General features: G+C 38.9%; 1 protein-coding gene across 6 annotated transcripts in view; it reads left to right on the forward strand.

The window, feature by feature from the left end:
* The first annotated feature begins 1,185 nt into the window (after window positions 1–1,185).
* ZNF280D (zinc finger protein 280D) overlaps window positions 1,186–22,420 on the forward strand; it is a 375,018-nt gene continuing 353,783 nt past the window's right edge. For all 6 annotated transcript variants that reach the window (XM_053223975.1, XM_053223974.1, XM_053223978.1 and 3 more), the window contains exon 1: window positions 1,186–1,931. The gene's annotated coding sequence lies outside the window, so the exon portion shown is untranslated. The remainder of the gene's footprint in view (window positions 1,932–22,420) is intronic.

Consider the following 22,420-nt stretch of genomic DNA (forward strand, 5'->3'; position numbering starts at 1 on the left):
ATCTCCCCCACTGGAGGAACTGTAAAGAGATTCCATGAGTTCGGGACTTGTTTTATTCACTGCTGTATCCCTGGTAAGTACAACAGAGCATGGCACATGGAAAACCCCCAATAAAAGCGTGTTTGATGAATGAATGAGTGAAATACAGTAAATTAGATGGGGAAAAAAAAATCACAAGGAGGATGAATTAGTCACTTAAATTCCTAGCACATTCCTATCATTTTAGCCAAAAACTCTGCTTAAGGCTCCCTCTTCGGCATCATCTCTCCTAAGGAGAGAATTTAGGGAAGTTCACTACCGCTAAGACAAGGACCTAAGATTCTTTCCTGGATGATTCTGGTGAGAATGGCATATTCTCCTGAGTTACCCCGTTAACAAGAAGTATCTCCAATCCCAGATTTGGCGATGTTCTTTCTCCGCCTGAGCTCCAAGTGGAGCTCTGAGAGAAAAACGAGGTGGTGGTGGCTCAAAGACTCAAACGTTCCAAATTACTTCTCTTCCCGGAGATCAGCAACCAGGTGAATTTCAGAATGCTGACACCATGGAGGGGCAAAAGTCACATGCCAGGTGGAAAAGGATACCGGGGTAATCTCCGTTGATCCTTCTTTACCACCCACCTTTCTATCGCGGCCTGTAGAGAAACAAGCACGCCTTAACACGTCAGTGCAAAGTGCTGCTTTCACTAAGTTTCCTTCCCAGGCAGCTGCTCCTCGACCTCTCCTCTTCTCCCAACCCCCCCCCCCCGCCCCCCCGCAACCTTCAGGCTCAGCCTCCGATTTCCGCTGATCCCGGCTGCAGGGAGTCGGGAATCCAATTACTTTTCCCAAGGGAGCGCAATCCACTCATCAGGCCGCGAAGAGGGGAGAGGGGGGTCGAGCAGTCGCAGAGGCCACCCCTCCCCCGCCTGCCTGGGCCTCCCGGGCGGGGTGAGCGAAGCCGAGGAGGGGCGCGCGGCGCCGCCGCGGGAACTATTTGTCCTTCCGCGAGCCGCGCTGCGGCCCCGGCGCAGACGTAGACCGGGCTGAGTGGCAGGAGATTAGCCAAGGGCTTCCCCCGCCGCGCGCCCCCGGCCAATCGGCGCTGCGCGGGCGGTGCTCGAGGGCCGCGCACACGCACATTCCAGGGTCCACGCCTCACGCGAGCAGCCTCCGCCCCGCGCACGCTCCCCTTCCCACCCCTCCCTGTTGGCCGCACGCGCGCGTCTCCTCAGGGCCTTCTCCCAGGTCCAGGCCTGGACCCTGTCTTCTGGGCCGCAGATGCTGCTCTGTAAAGTGAAAGTGAAATGAGGAAAGAGGGCCAAGTGGTCTGTAGGGGAAGGGTAATTAGCATCTGTGTCAAGGTTTACACTACCGTTCCACCGTCCAGGCTTGCCTAACAGATGGAGTGAAGCTTCAGAGACTCACTGAGGAGGAAGAAAGAGGACCTCCCTCCTGACTCTTTAGAGAGTGGGTGGAGAACTCTTGCAATATCCTTGAGTGTTATCCAGTAAGAAGATCTTAAACTGGTGAATTTATCATTGGGTTTTCTGTTGTGGTCAGAGCACTCGCTACATCCTTTCTCCATCGGGAAGGGGAAAAAAAAAAAGCGACACTGTTCCTGCACACACTGTCAGACTTATGAGGCCACAATTGACATACATGCTTGAAGGAGAAAGTGCTCTATTGTGTCTTGTTTTTCCGTTCGAATTATGTCCTCCTGAGACTGTGGCTGACCCTTAGGCCCATGGCCATCCTGAATGTGATTGACATGCGTGATTAGCAGGCAAGTGAGAGAGAACCAGGGAAATTGCTATCAAAACAATTACATACAGGGACATCTGAACAATGGCTTGAGAGCCCCCAGGGACTTAGAGACCATCCTAGCTCTGCCACGGATGCCCTCTGGGACTGTGGCCAAGTCAGATCATCTCTTTGTGTCTTCGTTTCCTCCTGGTAAGTTAAAACTATTCTTACTGCTGCCTGTCTCAAAGTATATTATAAAAATAAACTTCGTTAACAGATGAAAACATTGAAGGTTTTGTTTGCGGGGGGAGAGGGGGTGGTGGTTGAAAGGCATTCTCTAAACGGAAGATTCTGCAAAAGGAAGCCATTTGAGTTTCAGCCTACAATCTGGTCATTTCAATTAAATTTAATACACATGTGTTGAGACTAACTCTGTAGATGCAGAGTTCTGTGCTGGGTGCTAAGTGGTCTTCATAAAATTTATACTGTAGTAAAGCTATGCTAATTCCTGCAATCTCAGACATTCTGTCATGTCTGTGCCAGTTCCTATCCCTAAGTCTTTTGGCCATTTTCATTCTCTAGTTGTGTTCAAGGGCCACAAAGCTATAGGTACAGAGTGATGCTGCAGCTGGGGCTCCAGTTGAGCCTAAGCTGTGGCTTGGGGTTCAGACATATCTGGGTATGTCTGTGGAGCTGATGGGGCAAGGGCCCCAAAGCCTGTTTCCTGGAGTGACTGAGGAGCTTCCTGCGACAGAACATGTCTGTAGTGAAGGAGCCAAACATACTGAGCTTCAGCTAGGAACAAAAAGACTAAATCTTGAGAGAGGAGAGGTTCTTCTGTGTCTGGTCCCATGTCCCTGGCCCTTGTCTGATTACAGTAGGTGTGGCGAAGAGATGGAAGAGGGGAAAGAACATGGAGAGACGCTATAGGTGACAGCTGAAAGATGTTTCAAATTTTCACATCCCACATTTCACGTCCAAATACATGCTCTTACCTTTACAAGAAAAGATCAAGCTATCAACAAAAGTGCAAGCAACAGAAAGTTTGACTAGAGGTAGCTTTTGAAAGATAAGGAATTTATTTCATTAAATAAGAAGTTTGGAGGAACGTGGTTCCTGTATTGATTAGTTGAGTAACTCAAGGGTGTTGTCAAGGACCCAAGTGGATTTCTTCTTTCTGCTCTGCCATCCTCAAATGACACTTTCCTGCTATCTCCTTCAAGGCTGCACCATAGCCTCTGCATTTTTGGTGTCAAGGGCAGTAAGGGCATCCTGCAAAGAAGAGGGATATTGTCTCCCTCCTCTTTCTTTCTCTGTCTTTATCTTTCTCATAATAAAGGAAGGTAACCCTTACTAGAGTCCTCTGGCAGAACTGAATCCCATTGGACAGAATTGTGTCACATATACATCCTAAACTAACTACTTGTGAAAAGAATGATGCCAAACATAATTTCTCCCTCATGCTGGGGAGAGAAATCACTTACCGTGAGCATGTGGGAGGATATAATTCAAATAACATCAGATTTTGTTGGGGAAAAAAAGAAGGAAAAGTGGCTGTGGTTTAGGCCTCAGTAGGTTCCTTCAACTTTCCTTTCCTCTACAAAATGTTTCTGTATCTACTCTCCTTAATCACTTCTAAATTTTTCTATCTTCCTTCATACTCTTTTTTTTACTATCTCAATGGAGAGGTGACTCAGCTCCATTTCAGGATCTGGTGCTCCATTTGTCTCCCTATTTAAGACCTTGCTCTTATCCTAGCCCCTCACACTGGTCCTCAAGCCACATGCAGTTGCTGTTCCAGCTAGCACTCCACTAGTGAGAATCTGAGATCTGAAGCTCCTTTTGTTCTGCCAGGAGAATCCAGATTGAAAGATGCAAGAACTCATCCAGGTCCTATCCTGTGAGGCTAGGGTACGGGTGAGAGATAGGGACTAAAGACAAGCTTTACGCTTTTCTATACCTGGGACTTTCCTGTCTGCCTTAGAATTATAGGAGTCCCAAGTGGTATCCTCAGCTACTAGATTTCACACTGCTTCCATTTTACCCTTTCCCTCCCCACCATACCAATCCTGGAGATTGGATTCCACTTTATGTTTTTGAGTTACAACCTGGTGGAACTCTGATAATGGCTTGGCTTGAACCTGAAACTTGTTACATTTCTTTCCTGTACTCCATTCATTTTTTTTCACTCAACAAATATTAAATGTTGACTCTATTCCAAGTACTGCACTATGTGCTAGGGAGACATTGGCAAATAAACTGGAGTTCTCTGCCTTTGATGAGTTTACATTCTAGTGGAGGGTCTTTGTTACTCCACAAGGCATGGCATGAAATTGAAGGCTATCTCACAGGGACCTTAAAAGCAAGGCTGGGTCATTAACTCTATGCAGCATAACCTATGTTTTAATCCTTCACAAACAACTACCACTATTAGTCAAAATTATTTTGATCTTTACACAGCTCATAAGGTATCTTTTCACAGAGGCCGCTGTTTCAGACAATTACACTTCCCAACAAGATAAACACCATGTAGGGCAATGCACTTGTGGTACAGTTTGCTTTATTAATAACATGTCTTGTCAGCTGAGCAGTCTAGGCTATGGATGGATGATTACAGCAAAAAATGGAGCCTGTATCTGATGCAAGTTTATGTATCATCAGAGTTGTTACCCTATCTCTGCTCACAGTGAGGAAACTGCCAGATTTTATTCAACAGAATGGTTTGTAGATGCATTGGCAGGAGATAAAAATATTTACTGTTAACCTGCTTTCCTTCGGCTATACTTGCCTGAGGATATATACTAAGACCAAATTTTAACTTTTTTAACATTTTCAAAATTTACTCATGTTTATTTCCACTTTCATTTTTAGTAGAAAATACGTTCTCCAAAGAAGTGTTATACTATATTGAAATACAAAACTTCTTATGTATTTTCAACTAATAGCACTTCTGCTTCAGATGGTGTCATGGACCCTAAGTGTCTAATTTATCTTGACAGTGTCTGAAATAGAAGTAAACCAATTCAGACTGCAGGTCCTAAAATACAAGTCCAAGAAGGTGGATGTAGCATAAGTGAAATGAGAGCATTTAAATGAAATATGAACTCTAGTCAATCTGAATGAATTCCCTTAGCACCTCAGTCCAGAAAAGAACCTGTAAAGGTTTTAAACTTCACTTGACTTATGATGAAGTGCATGACCCAAAGTGAGTCAATTAATTAATCTCTGTGTCTTGGTGTCCCTGTTTTTACAACAGGGTTAACAAAACCTGTAGTGCACTCATACTTGGAATTTGGGAGAAAAGAGAATTACACCTTTTCTGAAATGTAGCTGATAATTATCAATCAATTATCAACAGGAATTTATGGAGCCTTGTACTTACCCATCATTATAGGCACAGAGCCTAGCAAGCCTTACACATAAATGAAAGGCTAAAGAAATTGTTGTCTCATGAATGAATGAGAAAATCAGTGAGCCACCTACTATGTGCCAGATCCTGGGCTATGGAAGACCTGAGATGCATCCCTGCCTTTAAGAAGCTCTCTAGTGAAGTAAGACATATATATTAAAAAGTATTTGGTCCATCATCCTCAAACTAGAATTCTCAGATTCTCAGCTTCATTCCCTAAAATTGACCTGCTTGAGAATATGCCTATAGTTTTGTGTGTGTGTATCAAGGTCATAGAGTATGTTTAATAAAACACTTAAATATAGAAATATATTTCATTAGAATAATATTCTGTAGGGAGGTGGAATTGAAATATATTGAAATATAAGTTCAAGGGGGAAAAGATACAAAACTGTTAAAGATTAGGAATTTATTTATATTCTTTTTATATTTGTATTGAGGTATAACATCCATAGAGTAAACTGTACAAAGCACCACTTAAATCAAGATATAGGCTCCCTCTATGAACTTTCTTAGTTAATCTCCTTTCCCCACCCCAGAGATAACCATGATTTTGACTTCTCATGCCATAGAGTACTTTAACCTGTTCTTGGAAGCTGTATAAATGGAATTATACAGTATGCTTTCCTTTGTGTCAAGCTTCTTTTGTTCAACATTATGTCTGTATGAGGCATCCGTTGTTGCATACACCAGATTTCATTCTTTTTAATGATTACAAAATAGCTATTCTCAAAGTCTGAGTGGTCTGAGGATTCTTGCTGGAGGCTGGGGTGCCTGAGATTTTCAGGGGGGTCCATGAGTCAAAATTATTTTTATAATAATTTTGGATTTTATTTATTTACCTTTTTCAGTGCATTGATGTTATTTAATTCATGATGCAAAAGCAATGATGGTTAAAACTGCTGGCATCTTAGCATGAATTTTTCCCTTGGGTCCATACTCTTTGCATCCTCTTTGAAATATCTTTGCCTAACTTAAAGACACAGATATTTTCTCTCATGTTCTTTTCCAGAAGTTTTATAATTTTAGATTTTCCATGTAGGACTGTGGCCCAATTCAAGTTAATTTCTGCATATGGTGTGAGTTTAAGATCAGTAGTCCTTTTTTTTTTCTTAATATGGATGTCCAGTGTCCAATTGCTACAGGACTACTTACTGTCAAAATGACTCTCTATTAAATCACCTTGGCACTTTTCTCAAGTTGACCATGTATTTAAATTTTTTTAAATGTTTATTTATTTTTGAGAGACAGCAAGAGACAGAGCATGAGAGGGGGAGGGGTGAGAGAGAGGGAAAAGCAGGCTCCAGGCTCTGAGCTGTCAGCACAGAGCCCAATGCAGGGCTCAAGCCCATGAACTGTGAGATCATGACCTTAACTGAAGTCTGGCGCCCAACTGTCTGAGCCACCCAGATGCCCCAAATTGACCGTGTATTTATTGGTCTGTTTCCAGACTTTGTATTCAGTTTCATGATCTATATCTTTATCCTTTAATAATACCACAATTTGGGGAGAATTGTTATGTTAATATTGAATCCTCTGATCCAGAAACATGGTATATTTCTTCATTTATTTAAGTATACTTTAATGTCTTTCAACTATGTTTTGTAGTTTCTAATATAAAGATTTTTTTTTAGATTTATTCATAATTATTTTTTGGTGCTACTGTAAGCAGAGTGGCTTTTTAAATTTCATTTTACAATAGTCTGCTGTTAGTATTTAGAGATATATATTTAATGTTCACTTTAAACAGATTCTTATATATAAACCTTGTATCCTGTGACCTCGCTAAATTTACTTATGGGTTCTAGAAATTGTTTTCTAGATTCATTAGGATTTTTACATTAATAATCAAGTAACTTTCAAATAGGGACAATGTTACTTCTTCCTTTTTAATCTTACTGACATGTATTTCCTTTTCTTTTCCTCTTACAGTGACTAGGACTTCTAGTAAAATGTTGAATATAAGTTGTGATAATGGCATGTTTGCTTTGTTCCCATTGTAGGGCAAACATTCAGTCTAATTCCACTAATTATGTTGTAGGTGTTTTGTAGATGCCCTTTATTCATTTGAGGACGTTCCCTACTATTTCTGGATTGCTAAAAGTTTTTATCAAGAATGAATGTTGGATTTTGTCAAATGCATTTTCTCAATCTATTGAAATGATATTGGTTTTCTTTTTTAGTGAATTACGTTGTTATAGTAAATTACATTGACTAGTTTTAAAATCGTAAATTAATCTTGCATTTCTGGGATAAATCCTACTAAGTCTTGAAGTGTTACTCATTTTATGTACGATTGATTTGCTTTGCTATTGTTTGTTATGGATTTTGCCTCTATCTCCACACAGAATATTGGTCTGTAATTTTTTTTTATACCATCTCTGTCAAGTTTTGTTATTCAGCTTATGTTGGTGTTTTAGATTTCTAAGGTGCTGTAACAAAATACCATGGACTGGGCTTAAACAACAGAATTTATTTTCTCACAGTTCTGGAGGTTTGAAGTCCAAGATCAAATTGCTGGCAGGTTTGTTTTCTCCTAAGGCCTCTCTCCTTGGCTTGTAGATGGCCATCTTCTCACTGTGTCCTCACATGGCCTTTCTCTGTGCAACCACATGCCCCTGGTGTCTCTTCCTCCTCTTATAGGGGACACTAGTTAGATTAGATTAGGACTCTAACAGGATTGTTTTAATTAAGTCACCATAACAAGGACCTTATTTCCAAATATGTTTATATTCTGAAGTAATAAGGGTTGGGACTTCAACATACGAATTTTTAGTGGGGGTGGGGGGACACAATTCAGCCCATACCTGTTGGCCTCATAAAATGAGTTGGATAGTGTTCCTTCCTCCACTCTTTTGTGAAAATAATTTGTGTAACTTTGTTGTTTTCACCAGTGAAACTATCTGGCCCTGGAATTTTCTTTGGGGGAAGCTTTTCCAGAACAATTCAATTTGTTTATTGGATATAGGTCTATTTAGATTTTTTGCTTTTCCTTGTCTCTATTTTGGTACATGGAAAATTTCAAGAAATTTGTCTTTTTCATCTATTTTGTTGAATTTGTTGTCATAATATTGTTTATAATGTTGTCTTGTTATTCTTTTAATACCTGTAGGATCTATTTTGACAGCCAGTTCATTTTATTTTACTTATATATTTAATTTTAGAGAGAGCAAGTATGAGTGGGGGAGAGGGGAAGAGAGAAAGAGAGAATCTTAAGCAGCCTTCAGGTTGAGCGTGGGATCATGGGATCATGACCTGAGCTGAAATGAAGTCTTGGTTGCTCAGTGGACTGAGCCACTCAGGCACTTCCATACAATTTGTTTTAAACCCTTGTTTTAAACAGTCATGTCCGGGTCCCCTGCGGGGTTCAGTCAGTTAAGTGTCCAACTCTTCACGTCAACTCAGGTCACGATCTCATGATTTGTGGGTTTGGGTCCTACATCAGGCTCTGTCCTGACAGTGTGGAGCTTGCTTTGGATTCTCTCTGTCTCCTCCTCTCTCTGCCCTTTCCCCACTCACTTACTGTGTTTCTCTGTCTCTCTGTCTCTCTGTCTCTCAAATAAATAAACTTTAAAAAATGTATTAAACAGTCATATCCATTTTAAAGAACTCTAGAAGGAAAAGAATCAAAATTCATTTGGTTGGCTTTTCCCTATAAAGCATAAAATAAGCTTGTCAATTTCTACAGAAAGGGATTTTGATTGAGAGTGCATTTAATCTATAAATTTGTTTGGGGAAAATTGCCACCTTAACAAAATTAAAACCCTTAATCCAGGAACATGGTATATCTCTTTGTTTATTTACATCTTTTTACATGTCTTTCCTGAGGAGCACCTGGCTGGCTCAGTAGGTTGAGTGTTCAACTCTTGACATTGGCTTAGGTCATTATCTCATGGTCATGGGATTGAGTCCCACATTGGGCTCCATGCTGGGCATGGAGGTTGCTTGGAATTCTCTCTCCCTCTGCCCCTCCCCCACTTGCACGTTCATGTGCTCTCTCTCAAAAAACAATTGAAAATAAATAAAAATAAATTTCTCTCATGAATATATCACAGTTTTCAGGATACAAATCTTGCACAAATTTTGTTGGATTTATTCCTAAGCATTTTGCATTTTTTGTAAATTGTATTATTTACATTTCAATTTCCATTTGTTAGTTGCATATATTTTTATATATTGACATATCCTGTGAACCTGATAAATCCACTTATTAATTCTAGCAGTGTTTTTGATATTTTTTGTATACATAATTATGTCACCTGTGAATAGAGAGCTTTATTTCTGTTCAATGTGTATGCTTTTTATTTCCTTTTCTTGTCTTATTTCACTGGCTAAATTCTTGAGTACAATGTTGATTAGAAGCAATAAAAGCAAACATTCTTGCCTTGTTTTCCATCTTGGAAGGGAAAACATTTAGTTTTTTATTTTTAGTTATATTAGAAATAGGTGTTTCATAGTCTTTTATCAGATTGAAGAAGCTTCCTTCCATTCATAGGTTGCTGACATTAGTAGATGTCTTTGTAATATTATATATGATGAAACAGGAAGTACACATGAAGTACTTCTACTCCATACAGGAATATGATGATTGTCTCAAGAAAAACCACCTGTGCAATTGAATTGTGGACTGAACTGGTTGGTTTTTTTTCATAGGACACCATTTTTACTTGAGAAAAGCAAAGACAAACTATGATTACTTTGACTTAGTTATTTGACAGATATTTTGTTTAAAAAAAATGGAGTGAATCGTTACTTCAAGGCAAATTGACTATATTTGTTGACATTGATAAAATTTGCATTTTCAAGCAAAAATAGAATTTTGGAAAATTTACATTCACTGTCCTGGGCTTAACATCCTCCCAGTACTTCACAACTTTTCTTTTGAGATTGGTGGTGATATTAACAAATGTTATTTTTCTGACATACAATTAAGTGTGTTAGTATTTGTAAGATCTGCATATATTAGTGAACCATTATTTTAAGAAACTACCAATTACCAAGTTTTGATATAGTATTAAGAAGATAATTCAGAATTTTCTGAAAAGACTATTAGAATAATCTTTCTCTTTTCCACTATATATCTTTGTAAGGCCAGATTTCCTTCATATACTTTAACAAAAGAACATATTGTAACGGAATGAAACAGAGCAGATATTACAATGCAATTGTCTTCTATTATGCCAGATTTTAAAAGATTTGAAAACATGTAAAAATAATGCTTTTACTTATTACTAATATTTTTGTCTGGAAGATATAGTCATACATAAAAATAAGTACATTAACAGGAGCACCTGGGTGGCTCAGTTGGTTAAGCATCTGACTCTGGCTCAGGTCATGGTATCATGGTTCATGAAGTTTGAGCCCTGCATCAGGCTTGTTGCTGTCAGTGAGAAGCCCACTTTGGATCCTCTGTTTCCCTCTCTCTCTCTCTCTCTCTCTCTCTCTCTCTCTCTCTGCCCCTTCCCTCCTTGTGTGCACATGCACACACGCTCTTTCTCTCTTTCTGTCTCTCAAAAACAAATAAACATTAAAAAAATATGTACATTAGCATGTAGGGGATTTATTATTGTTTTTTAATTTTAGTAAAATATAAATTAAAAAATTTACCATTTTAACTATTTTTAGGTGTATAGGTAAAGGGCCTTAAGTACATTTATATTGAGTAACCATCACCACCATTCTTCTCCAGAACTTTTTCATCTTCCCAAACTGAAACTCTTTATGCATTAAACAGTAACTCTCTATTTACCTTTCTTTCTGGCCCTTGGCAGCCACCATTTTCTTTTCTGTCTCTATCGATTTGACTACCCTAGGTACCTCCTTTAAGTGAAATCATACAATTTTTGTGTTTGTGTGTCTGGCTGTTTTCATTTAGCATAATGTCTTCAAGATTTAGCCATGTCATTATTGTTATTTTAAAAATAGGTTAATAGACATTTTGAAAATTTCTCAGTCCAGTTTTTAACATTACCCATGTTGATAGAAATGCCCAAATAGATTTTAAAAACTCTTTGGTGTCCTCAATAACTTTTAGGAGTATAAAGGGGCCTTGAGACCAGAAAGCTTGAGAACCATTGCTATGTAATATCCCAGTATATGTATGCATGTTTGTATGTATGTATGCATGCATTTGTGTACCATAATGTACTTAGCCATTCTACTGCTGAGGAACAGTTGGGATTTTCTTCAGTTTGTGGCCATTATGTATAAAGTTGCTGTGAATATTTTTGTATATGTCTTGTGGGGAACCTCTATACTAATTTCTGGCTGATGTCTGGGAGTGGTATGGCTGAATCTTTGTGCCTTTTAAAAATGAATAATAGTGGGAGGTGGGGGAGAGGGGAAAGTGGGTGATGGGCATTGAGGAGGGCACTTGTTGTGATGAGCACTGGGTGTTGTATGGAAGCCAATCTGACAATAAATTATATTTTAAAAATAAATAAAATAAAAATGAATAGTAGTGGATACCAAACCTTTATTGTATTTATGTCCCATTGGATACATTTCAAATAATATTGTGCAGTAGACTTATTTCAAATACTACCATTTATAATGTACAGGATATTTATTGTTTGCATTTGTTTAAACTTATGATGAGGGAAGTCTGGGTGGCTCAGTTGATTTAGCATTCAGCTTCGGCTCAGGTCATGATCTCACGGCTCATGGGTTCAAGCCCTGTATTGGGCTCTGTGCTTACAGCTCAGAACCTGGAGCCTGCTTCAGATTCTTTGTCTCCCTCCCTCTCTGCCCGTCCCCTGCTCACTCTCTGTTTCTCTCTCAGAAATAAACATTAAAATAAACTTGTGAAAATTATAGATATTAACTTAAGCATGTGTGAGAGCATGCATCACTTAAATACATTATTTTAGGAGGTACATGAGTAAACTGTTTTGAAGATTACTAGACAGTAGACCCTTTAAGAGTTCAGAGGAAAAGCCAGATGATTGAGTATAGTGAAAATCTCCTTTTCTTTCCCTCTCTCTTCCCCCTTTTGCTGTCTTCCTTATTATTCGACCAGTGATTTGACAGATACTTACTCAACAACCTTTTTTAATTTATTTTTTAGAGAGAGTGTGCAAGTGGGGGAGAAGGGCAGAGGGAGAGAGAGAATCTTAAGCAGGCTCTACACCCAGCAGGGAGCCCGCCACGGGGCTCTATCCCATGACCCTGGGATTACAGCCTGAACTGAAATTGAGAGTCAGATGCTCAACCCACTGAGCCACTCAGGTGCCCCTACTCAACAACTTTTATTTGCCAGATAATCTGCTATGCATTGGGAATATAGCTATGAACACGATAGACAAAATTTGATTCACAGTTTAGTGAGGAAAATAGTAAACATAAAAATAAGTAATTGAAATAACTACAAATGATGTAAATGTTACAAAGGAAACAGATAAGTGCTATGATAGGGTATAGTGGTAGCATTTGCTATTGTGTAGGATGGTTATGGTGGCTTCATGTTGGAGAAGCTGACGGTGCCTGAAAGCCAGGAGGAGAGCATTCCAGGCAGAGAGTCTCATACTGAGAGCATTAACAAGGCTTTGAAGAAGGAGAAGCTTGGAATGTTCCAAAAACTGAAAGCAGGCCACTGTAACAGGATTATAGTCAGACTGGGAGTCTTTTTAAAAAAGAATTTACATTGTCAACCCTTATAGGTATCTGTACACAAAATCTATAATCGATACAAACTGTATAATAAGGTAATAATAAAATTTAGAAAACATGCTAATGTTCATGAAAAGTGATAGAAGTACAAGTCTCTACTCTCCCCTGAAAAGTAGACAAGAGACAAGGAGACAAGACAGGAAGCCTCAGGAAATAAAACCATGGTAGCTTTATCTGCATCAGCACCAGCACTGCTATCATCCTGGCTGGAGTATCAGCATGTTGAGGAGTATCAGGTTGTGTCTTATTAATTTTTTGTATCTCCAGTGCTTTGCATTTTGCTTGGTCTAAAGAATCTTAATCCATGCATGTCTTAAGGGAGGGAGAAACAGGAACTAACATTTATATAGTACCAACCTCTGTGCTGGATCAAATTAAAGTTGAAAGACAATACTGGGGAAAAAAAGGTAACATGCACAACAGACAATAGGTTGATATGCTTAATAGACTTTAAAAATGAGCATATTGATTAAGATAATCTGTTCTGGAGAAAGGTATACTGTTTTGAAGGCAAATTAGGGATAGGGTGGGTATTTTACTTGGTAAAGGGGAGCCAGAACATGAGACAGAATGAGGCAGGGAGGAGAGAGAGTGAGAGAGACAGAATGAATGAATGAATGAAGAATATGAGATGTCTTTTTAGCACATTCCTAATCTGGTGCCCCCAAAGCTGACCTACAGATGTTCCCCCATCATATTTGTTGTTGTTCACTGTTCTTGTTCATACTAAGGGTGCAAATATACACAAAGGAAAAGACACATCCCTTTCACACGTCCAGCTTCAGGGAGAATGACAAAGGTGCAAGTAACCTGTTAATTGAATGTAGACTCCATGCTGTACATACTATCTTTTAAAAAAACTTTGCTAGAACTTGTACTAACATACATATATTGTGTGTATTTATTAGCATAGTTTCATTGGTTACAGAATATACTCCTTTGTATTTTAAGGAGGAAATGAGCCAATTTTTGCATACATGATTTTTTCCTATTTTAACCAAGCTAATTTCTGCTAAGTTAATGTGTTCAACAAATATTGGGCACCTACTATGTGCCACTGGTCCAAGGACAGCATATAGAGCAAGGGTGAATAAAACAAAATCTGTGGCTTCATGGAGTTTTTATTCCAATGGGAATGAGGGCAGGACAGACGATAAACAGATAAGGAAGTAAATTATATAACATAATGTCAGGTAGTAATAAATATTATGAAGAAAAATAGAGCAAAGAAAGTATGTATGCTTAATGTCAAGAGAAGCAAGGTGGGGCAAAGGATGTTGAATAGAGCTCATCTCTAGCCAAGAACATCACAGCCATGTGGACCCTAACCCTATTCGTTCCCACAGCACCCAGGCTGATTTTCATTTACTTAATGTTTAGGTAAAATTGAGTTTGTCAGAACAAGACCTGGAATTCAAATGGTAATATAGATGGTGATAAATGCCTGAAAATAAAAACGTGTCAAATGTCATCAGTTCCCATCTGTGCTTTCTAATTTGTTGACAAACCAATAGCTGAAATAAAAAGAGGAAAGTACAGTTCCAGGTGGTTTAGTATAACAATGAAATGGTTGCTTTGAAGGAATAGAAGATAGTGCAATCAATAAAATTTGAAAAATGCAACCCTCAGAGGTCTAGAGCTAGTATTAGTGCGAAACTAGTTTTGTTTACATTGATACCCTTAAAAAGTTTCTTACCGAGATTACCCATGACAAACTAATACCACAGTCAGTGGTTCATTCTCTCTCCTAAACTTACTCTGTATTTATCCCCAAACTCTCTCCCTTCCTCCCTTTTCCCTTCCTCTTTCTTCCCCCTTCTTTCTGTTTTCTATCTAGACTTCATGTAATCTTATCCAGAGCCGTAGCTTAATAAACCATCTATATGCCAGTGACTCTAATTTATATGTTTAACCTTGTTTTCTGTCCTGAGTTCTAGGCTAGTATATCTAATTGCTTACTCGATATCTTTACTTGTATGTCTAATAGGTATTTCAAATTAAATGTGGTTAAAATAGTAGATTTGACTTCCATCTGCCTTCCCCACTTCCCAAATATGGACCTCCCTAAATATTTCCTTCTCAATAAATTGTGCCTCTATAATTTATCCAATTGCATGGTACAACTATCTTGATATCTGTCTTAAATCCACACCCCATATCCAATCCATCAGTAAGTTTATTTAATGGCTCTAATCCCAAACTGTGTCTGGAACCAACCATATCTCATCATCTCCACTTCAATAGCCTTAGTTAAAAGATGTTGTATCTTGCCAAGTCTGTTGCAAGAACATCCTACTTGGTCTCCCTCCCTGCTGCAGGTGAACCAAGGCTGCTGGGCTTACAGGGAGTTGAGGACCTATTGTGAGAACAAGGCTTAGAGTGCATGGTGTCTGCACTGGAAGAACCACAGTGAGGTGGTCATTGGACCTGGGCTGGGTCTGTGAGGTTGCTGAGGGACTATGCACTTTGGGTGCACAGTTGGGGCAGAGCCAGAAGTTCCTTCCCACACACTTGCACTACTGATAGATGATGTAGCAGGAAGTAGAAAAAGCAAAATGCAACAATCTGGAACCCGGAAGGCAACCTCTTTTCTTTTCTTCAATGACCTTCCCATGGTCTCTACTGATAAAGTTTAGTTGTGCTGACTATAAGGGGGAGATGTTGCAGAGAGTGAATGAAGGGTGAATTTAGAGCTGAGAAGCAAGAAGTTGATAGCTGGCACAGTATCTTTCAAAATAATAAATGAAACGTAACTATCTTCACAAATCACCATAGTATAAGGGTGCCTGGCTGGCTTAGTTGGTAGAGCTTCCAACTCTTGATCTCAAGGTCATGAGTTCAAGCCCCACATTGGGCATAGAGCCTACTTAAAACATAAATAAAAGTATAAGGTGTATAATTGTCTTTATTTCTGGGATTATTAATAAATTATATGGAACTGGAATTTAAATTTAGAAAGTACAATTTACATGTCTTTGTTCCCATTCTTTTTTTTTTTTTTAAGTTTATTTACTTTGAGAGAGACAAAGGCATCGTGAGTGGGAGAGGGGCAGAGAGAGAGGGAGACAGAAAAATCCCAAGCAGACTCCTCACTGCCAGCTCAGAGCCTGATGTGGGACTTGAAGTCACGAAACTGGGAGATCATGATCTGAGCTGAAACCAAGAGTCGGACCCTTAACCTACTGAGCCACCCAGGTGCCCTCTTTCTTCCCATTCTTGTGTCAACTTCTTCTATAAACTTTATTGTTACCATTAATAACAAGAAATCCAAAATAATACATCCTGGAAACCGGTGGAAGGGTGAGGGGGAGATTCCTAGGCATCAAATGCCTGAGTCCCTGAAGCTGTATCTAGCAAATGCTTGGGCATAGGGGTGGGCATGGGCAGCAGTGCTTGATGGTTAGATGAATTAATAAAATTCTTCCTTCAAAGTGATACTGTATAAGTGATAAAACTCTATCTGCTTTTCCTGTGTGAGTCACTCTTTCAGAGCAGAACTTGTCTGTTGGCCCAAATTTGTTCATCACAATAGCTACCTAGCCAAAATTAGTCTCAAAGGTTGTGTTAGGGGAAGGTAAGATTTGAGAGAAGAGTTAGGGCAAGAGATGATATGGACTGAATGTTTGTATCCCATCCTGCAAGTTCACATGCTGGAGCCCTAACCCCCAGTGTGGCTGTATTTGTAGATGGGGCCTCTAAGGAAATAATTAAGGTTAAATGAGGTCATAAGGGTGAGATTCCCTTCTGACAGGATTAGTGTCCCTCTAAGAAGAAACACCAGAGAACTTCCTCCCCCACCCCATGCATTCACTGAGGAGGCCCATATATGCCTACATTGGCAAGATGGCCATTTGCATCCCAAGGGGAGAGTGCTTATCAGACACAAACCCTGCTGGCATCTTGCTCTGGGACTTCTTGTCTTCAGAACTGTGAGAAAATAAATTTCTGTTGTTTAAGCCACCCAGTCTGTGATATTTTGGGATGGCAGGAGGTAAGAATAAAAGACACTACAAAAGAATAAATAGAATGAGACACTATCTAGAAAAGGCAAGATTGGGGGGTGCTATATATAGGCAAGGGGCAGCATGAATATCCAGGATACTTGTGTAAATGGGAGGTGGGGAAGAAACATGAAACAGAGTGGAGGAATAGCAAAAACAAATTTATTTCTTTTTTAATTACTATTTTTTTAATGATTTCTGGAATAGAATTTAGTGATTCATCACTTACACATAACACCCAGTGCTCATCCTGACAAATGTCCTCCTTAATGCCCCTTTCCTATTTAGCTCATCCCCCCACCTAATACCCCGCCAGCAACTCCCAATTTATTCTCTATATTTAAGAGTCTCTTATGTTTTTATATTATTTTTGTTTCCCTTCCCTTATGTTCATGTGTTTTGTATCTTACATTCCTCGTATGAGTGAAATCATATGATAGGTGTCTTTCTCTTACTGGCTTATTTCACTTAGCATAATACATTCTAGTTCCATCCACATTGTTGCAAATGGCAAGATTTCATTCTTTTTGATCACGGAGTAATATTCCATTATATATAGATACCACATCTTCTTTATCCATTCATCAGTTGATGAACATTTGGGCTCTTTCCATACTTTGACTATTGTCAGTAGTGGTGCTATAAACATTGGGGTGCATGTACCCCTTTGGATCAGTACTCCTGTATCCTTTGAATAGAGATGCAGTAGTGGAATTGCTGAGTCATAGGATAGTTTTGTTTTTAATTTTTTGAGGAACCTCCATTCTATTTTCCAGAGTGGCTGCACCAGTTTGTATTCCCACCAGCAGTGCAAATGGTTCTTCCTCTGCATCCTCACCAACATCTGTTATTGCCTGAGTTGTTAATGTTAGCCATTCTGACAGGTGTGAGGCGGTGGTATCTCATTATGTTTTTTTTTTAATTTGTTTTTAATGTTTATTTATTTTTGAGAGAGAGAAAGAGCACGAGTGGGGGAGGGCAGAGAGATAGGGAAACACAGAGTCTGAAGCAGGCTCCAGGCTCTGAGCTGTCAGCACAGAGCCTGACGCAGGGCTTGAACTCACAGACCGTGAGATCATGACCTGAGCTGAAGTCGGATGCTTAGCCTACTGAGCTACTCAGGTGTCCTGTCTCATTATGGTTTTGATTTGTATTTCCCTGATGATGAGTGCTGTTGAGCATTTTTTCATGTGTCTGTTAGCCATTTGGATGGATGTCTTCTTTGGAAAAGTGTCTATTCATGTCTTATGCCCATTTCTTCACTGGATTATTTGGTTTTTGGGTGTTAAATTTGAGAAGTTCTTTATATGTTTTGGTTACTAACCCTTTATCTTAGATGTCATTTGAAAATATCTTCTCCCATTCCTAAGGTTGCCTTTTAGTTTTGATGTTTGTTTCCTTCTCCATGCAGAAGCTTTTTATCTTGATGAGTCCCAATAGTTCATTTTTGCTTTTGTTTCCCTTGCCTCTGGAGACATGTCAAGTAAGAAGTTGCTGTGGCCGAGGTCAAAGGAGTTGTTGCCTGTTTTCTCCTCTAGGATTTTGATGGCTTCCTGTCCTATGTTTAGGTCTTTCATTCATTTTGAGTTTATTTTTATATATCATGTAAGAAAGTGGTCCAGATTCATTCTTCTGCATGTCGCTGTCCAGTTTTCCCAGCACCACTTGCTGAAGAGACTGTCTTTTGTCCATTGGATATTCTTTCCTGTTTGTCAAATATTAGTTGGCCATACGTTTATGGGTCCATTTCTGGGTTCCCTATTCTGTTCCATTGTTTTTGTGCCAATACCATGCTGTCTTGATGATTACAGCTTTGTAATACAGGTTGAAGTACAGAAATGTGATGCCTCCAGCTTTGGTTTTCTTTTTCAGGATTTCTTTGGCTATTTGGGGTCTTTTCTGGTTCTATACAAATTTTAGGATTGTTTGTTCTAACTCTGTGAAGAATGCTGGTGTTATTTTGATAGGGATTGTGCAAAAACAAATTTCTTTCACTATGTTGCCATTTTATTTAAAACTGGTCTTTTTAACCAATGGACTTGAAGGAAATGAATCAGGATATCCCCAAAACATTAACACCCACACATTTTTCTACTTGGCTTTAGAATTATTTTTTAACTCTCATCTGAGAGTTAAACTAATTAGTTAGTTTAATTAGTTAAACTAATATAAATCTATATTAGTTTTCAAGGTAAATATTGTAAAGGTTTTAAATCAAAAGAGGTCAAGAAACTAGTTTTCATTCTTACGTAGAATACAAGCTGTATGACCCACTTCCAATCATTTAAGCCTCTCCTATACAGAAATGGAACCTCTACACCTCACTCAGCTCTTCTTAGGAAAGAGGAGGTAGAAAATTATTTGGGTATGAAAGGACTTCTCTACAGAAAAACTCAACATGAGGAGTAGAGATATCCATAAGTTTGTGAATTAGGTGACTTAGGGATAAAGTCTCAGTATTATGATACTGAAGCCAGCAGGTGCTCAGTAAAGCCACTGAATAAACAGTATAGTAAATAAAGGGAAGCATTAGAATTAAGCTTTGTTCCAGATTTTGTTTTCTAGGTATGGTTTTCCCAAAGACATCCTCACCATTTCTCTTTATGAAGCTGTGGTCAGCTTAGTAATGCACCCCTTTCTGCTTCTTTCGTTTATTTCCTCACTCTCAGTGTCCTGGGATTACATCTCCCAATGAAGTCTAGTCCTCAAATTTGTCCAGGCTTTGTTTTCTAGATAATCCAAGCATAGACAGTACCCAAAGCAGGATCAGAATTAATGCTTAGAAGAAGATATTTTGTAAATAAAATTAAGAGTCAAAATTTGCTACAGATACCATAATGTGAAGAATTATGTTTTGGTAAAACAGAATTCTTGGCAATAAAGAGCCCTATAATTGATATTTAAGAAAACCTTTAGCATTTATGACATTGTCATTTTTGGAGGATACTTCCTTTTGTATAGTATGTCCATTATTTGGGATTTGTCTGCTGTCTTATCATGATTAGATTAAAATTAGACATATCTGGCCAGAATATCACATAGTGTTATTATGTCCTTTTTAGGGCATCGTATCTAAAGTACATCATGGCCATAATATCATTTTATTAGTGATACTAATTTTGATCATCTTGTCAAAATTGTTAATTCTTTAAAAAATGTATACTTGAATACCTATATTTTTCTCATTTTTAATATCATCATAGTCGACAACACTGCAACACCATAGCAGGTTTCATTATTATTGCCTAATACTCCAGCCCTCACAACTACCAACTAAAATGTAAGTACCACAGGAGCAAGGAGTATTGCCTGTTTTATTCACTGATACAAACGATTCCAAGCACGTGGTACAGTGCCTAGCACATATTTATTAAATGAATTAATAAAAATATAATTCTGATTAGTAGAATGTTGAGCAACACAGAATTTATTATAATAAAAGCACTTATGCAGAGCATTATTACAGCCATGCTATTATAGGATATGAAACCAGGATGGAAAATATATGATTAAGGATAATTTTAAATCCCTATTTTGGCTCAGATATTTAACCAAAACTATCAGTAGCAAAACTGACTGATTTAGGATGCCTTGCAGATTCCTCTTATCACTCTTTAGAGGTGGTACTAATAGAAATGAAATGGCTAAAAAAGTGACGAGAAAGAAGTATGAAAGGGAGAGAATGAATGTTGCAGGGACACATCTAGGTTTTACTCACCAGCTATCAACTGGATTATACACAGGTCTCACTTGGCATGGTTCTGACATGCATGATTTCCAGTTACCATGGTTTAGTAAAATAATCCAGTCCTATAGCATCATAGTTCAAATTTCAGTTACCATGATTCAGTTTGGTTCAGTAATTGTATAAAGTACAAACTTTGTTGCTGAATCTTCATTCCACAAATGACTACATAATTGACACATGCACATCATGATCAGTGACCAATCGAACCATTTCTTTCAAAGTCTATCAGTGATTGGTCACTCTGCATCTGTTTCATTTTACACACTGACAGCAAAAGTGTGTAGTTGTGTTGTAATCTTGTCTTTTAGTGATAAAATCACATGACATTTTACAAACATGGATAATCAAAAGAGGGAATTGGCCAATAGTGCTACACATAGTCCAAAAAATGACACTACAAATTGAATATAAATGGAATTATAGAAAAAATAACTGATGGTTGAAATATTGACACTGCCACCATTTGAAAGACTCTAGATGTACAGCCAGAGGAACTTCGTGAAGGCAAAGTTATCAAGATAAAGAAGAAAGTGGTTGCAACAAAGATGATGAAGATATCCCAGAAGAAATAACGCAGGCAAAAAAATCCACATTAACAGAACTTTTGGAGATATTTCACAACACAAACATCAAAGGATAAAATTTTGGAAGCAAATCCAAATTTAGGAAAGAGTATAACAATTCACTAGGGCAAACACAAGACCCTCACTCCCTATTGTAAGTTATACAATGAGAAGAAGGCAAGCATTGTTTAAGTTACTCCTGATACATTTTTTAAAATGTTTATTAAAAATAAAAAAAACCTTAATGTTTATTTGTTTTTGAAGGAGAGACAGAGTATTTATGGGGGAAGTGTAGAGAGAGAGGGAGACATAGAATCTGAAGGGGCTCCAGGCTCTGAGCTGTCAGCACAGAGCCTGATGTGGGGCTTGAACCCATGAACTGCGAGATCATGACCTGACCTGAGCCGAAGCTGTACGCTTAACGGACTGAGGCACCCAGGCTCCCCTAAAAATTTGTTTTTAAAGTTTATTCATTTTTTGAGAGACAGACAGAGAGCCAGAGGGGTAGGGGCAGAGAGAGAGGGAGACACAGAATCTGAAGCAGGCTCCAGGTTCTGAGCTGTCAGCACAGAGCCTCATGAGGGGCTTGAACCCAAGAGCCATGCAGCTGCTTAACTGACTGAGCCACCCGGGTGCCCCAAATGTTTGCTTTTGAGAGAGAGAACACATGAGGGAGGGGGCAGGGGGAGAGGGAGACGGGATCTGAAGTGGGGTCTGTGCTGACAGCAGACATCCAGGTACCCCACATGGGGCTCAAATTCATGAACCGCAAGATCATGACCTGAGCTGAAGTCGGAAGCAAGGTTAACTGACTGAGCCTCCCAGGCACTCCCTCTTTATGCATTTTTAACAAAGAAATAAAACATTTTAATTCTTAAAGTTTCCAATGCCTTAAATTTCAATATACTAAGTAAATAATAGCTTTACTATTATTTTTAATGTACCTATATAGACAATAAGAGATCTTTTACAAATTTTGTTTTTAATGTTTATTTTTGAGAGAGAGAGACACAGCGAGAGTTGGGGAGGAGCAGAGAGAGAGAGGAAGATACAGGATCTGAAGCAGGCCCCAAGCTCTGAGCTATCAGCACAGAGCCCGACCTGGGGCTTGAACTCACGAACAGGGAGATCATGACCTGAGCCAAAATCGGCCTCTTAACCAACTGAGCCACCCAGGTGCCTGACAATAAGAGATTTTAAAAGTTTCTTAGAATTTTTATTTAGAGGGAGAGAGAGAGAGAGAGAGAGAAAGAATGCGAGTGGGGGAGGGGCAGAGAGAGCGAATCCCAACAGAGAAAGAATCCATGTTG

The sequence above is a fragment of the Acinonyx jubatus genome, chromosome B3 (genome assembly GCF_027475565.1).
Source record: "Acinonyx jubatus isolate Ajub_Pintada_27869175 chromosome B3, VMU_Ajub_asm_v1.0, whole genome shotgun sequence".
NCBI lineage: Eukaryota > Metazoa > Chordata > Mammalia > Carnivora > Felidae > Acinonyx > Acinonyx jubatus.